Below are 3,053 nucleotides of genomic sequence, written 5' to 3'. Positions count from 1 at the left end.
ATGCACCCCAGGAGGCGGGCAGCCAGCTGTGCAGGGCGCTGGCAGGGGGCACGATCGGGCTGTTCCAGAGGGGCTGCCTGACTGCACAGCTGGGGACAGTGGGCCTTGGGTTCGTGCTCTCCGGGGACACGATGGCTCCTCTAAGCTCATAGTCCATTAGGGGTTCTGAGTGCAGGGAGGTGCCTGCAAGGCCAGTGAGGGAGGTCACTGCTGCAGCCCCGCAAGCCCGCAGGGAGCCTTCCTCCTCCGCGCCAGGGCGGGAGAGCCTTGCCTGTGCGGAGGCCTGGCGACAGGTGACCGGGCAGCCGGGGCAGACAGAGGAGGCAGGCCGGTGCTGTCGATACGGGGCATTGACCTGGGTGTCTCCGAGGAAGGTCCTGTCATTTGGCCAGCGTGCCAGGAGTAAATGTGCCCAAAAGGTCACAGAGACCACAGAATGTGTGATATGGAAATACCTCCATCCTGAGAAGGCTGGGGCAAGCCTTGGGAAGAGAGGGAAGGCCCACACTCTAGAGTTAGATGCTGTGGCCACATCTCAGCTCTGAAGCTGTGCTGTGAGCTGGGGGACAAACCAGACTCCTGCGTGGAAGTATACAGGTAGCAGGAGGCTGGAATGCTGGGCAGAGCTGTGGACTTCATTGTGTAGTTCACGGAAGAAGTGAAAGAGAGCAAGTCTCCTGCAGAGGAGTCTGGCTGAGTTCACTGACTCCCTCCCTCCATTCATTCATCCATCCATCCCTCCGTTCAGCTCTCTATCCACCCACCCATCCTTCCATTTCTCCATCCATTCATCCCTCTCTCCCTCCCTCCACCCTGAGAGTTCACACACAAGGATGTGACTTTCTGAGGGTCTTGATGAATGGGAACCAGGGGCTGAAGGACAGGCAAGACTGTTTTTCACTTTTGTTACTCCTCTTCAGCCAGGAGAATGGACATGTGTGGTCTGAGGGTTGCGCTCTGTGGCAGGCACCCCATTCATCTCATCAGCTGCCAGGAGAGAGTGGTTCTCACACCTCAACTGACCGATGAGCTGGGGCCATAGGAAAAACAAGAACCCCAAATCCGAACGGGCTGGATGGGCAAAGCAGGGAGCCGAGGTGCCCAGTGAGTCCTCACTCAGCACATTCTCCTGAGGGCTCAGGCGGGTGTGTCCCTGAGACTGTGGACAGAGGGCAGATGTTTATTAGGCATCTCCTCTGTGCCAGATGCTGAAAATACAGTGGTGGGCAAGTAAGGCCCAGTCCTGCCCCCTGAAAGCGGCGGTGATAAACAGGTCTGGTTCTGCCCTGCACTGTGCCTGGCTCGTTGGCAAACCCCCAGGGACGGAATGAGTGAAAGAACAAGGGATGCTAGCCCCCCACCCCCAGAGGATAAGGGGGATAAGCAGCCTCTCCTGGCCTCCATGTGTAACAGGTAGAACCACTTCCTTGTTTAGAAATAGGGTCGTGGGAGATTTCATTAGTTAAGATGAGGTCATACTAGAGTTGTTGTGGTTCAGTCGCTAAGTCATGTCCAACTCTTTGTGACCCTGTGGACTGTGGCATGCCAGTTTCCTTTGACCACCACTGTCTCCCAGGGTTTGTTCAAATTCATGTCCATTGAGTCAGCAATGCTATCTTACCATCTCATTCTCAGTTGCCGCCTTTTCCTTTTGCCTTCAGTTTTTCCCAGCATCGGGGTCTTTTCCAATGAGTAAGCTGTTTGCATCAAGTGGCCAAAGTATTGGAGCTTCAGCTTCAGCATCAGTCCTTCCAATAAATATTCGGGGTTGATTTCCATTAGGATTGGCTGGTATGATCTCTTTGCCATCCAAGGGACTCTGAAGAGTCTTCTCCAGCCCCACAGTTCAAAAGCATCAATTCTTCAGTGCTCAGCCTTGTTTCACATCCCCCAAGACTACCGGATAAACTCTCACATCCCTACATGACTACTGGAAAAACGATAGCTTTGACTATATGCACTTTTGTTGGCAAAGTGGTGTCTCTGCTTTTGAATACACTGTCTAAGTTAGTCATAGCTTTCTTTCCAAGGAGCAAGAGTCGTTTAATTTCATGGTTGCAGTCACCATCCGCAGTGATTTGGAAGCCCAAGAAAATAAAATCTGGCTCTGCTTCCACTTTTCCCCCTTCTGTTTGCCATGAAGTGATGGGAATGGATGCCATGATCTTAGTTTTTTGAATGTTGAGTTTCAAGCCAGATTTTTCACTTTCCTCTTTCACCTTCATCAAGAGGCTCTTTAGTTCCTCTTCACTTTCTGCCATTAGAGTGGTATCATCTGCATATCTGAGGTTGTTGATACTTCTTCTGGCAATCTTGATTCCAGCTTATGATTCATCCAGCCTGGCATTTTGCATGATGTACTCTGCATATAAGTTAAATAGCAGAGTGACAATATACAGACTTGTCATGCTCCTTTGGGCCCTAATCTAATATTGCTGATGTCCTTACAAAAAAGGGAACTCTGGACATAGACACTCATGCAGGGAAGACGGAGTGAAGAGACACAGAGAGAAGACAGCACCTACCAGTCAAGGGGAGGGGCCCGGAACAGATCCTTCCCTCACAGTCCTCAGAAGAATCCACCTTGCCTTCTGACTTCTGAGCCTCCAGAACTGTGAGACAGTAACATGTCTTCCATCTAAGCCTTGAAGCCTAGAATGCTTTGTGAGGGCACCTCAGGAAGCTGTCTAGCTTTGTCAGTGATGTCCCATCTGGGGTCTGCACCTGGAGCCCTCAGAGGTGCCCATAGCCAGGTGCTGGTGGGTGGGAGTGGGGTTGTCCAGATACTGGCTGCACCCCAGGTCAGGGAGGGCTCAAACATGGGTCTCCCTTCTCCTCTCGATGGTCTGCAAGGCCCTCTGGCTGCTCCTCTTCTCTGGGCTCTGGTGGCCGAGGAGCCCTTCTGAGGCCTATGCAGGGGCAGGCCAGAGCCCACTCTGGTCCACCTAGGGCATCTCTGGTGGGAAGTAGACAGGGCTGAGTGGCAACCATGGGAAGTGACATTGGCTTCTCCCTTAATAAATGTCAGTTACGCTGTCCTATTATCTTCTAGA

This window comes from Cervus canadensis, chromosome 18, assembly GCF_019320065.1.
Source record: "Cervus canadensis isolate Bull #8, Minnesota chromosome 18, ASM1932006v1, whole genome shotgun sequence".
NCBI classification, from domain to species: domain Eukaryota; kingdom Metazoa; phylum Chordata; class Mammalia; order Artiodactyla; family Cervidae; genus Cervus; species Cervus canadensis.
The sequence above is the reverse complement of the archived record's forward strand: the minus strand, read 5'-3'. Positions refer to the sequence as shown.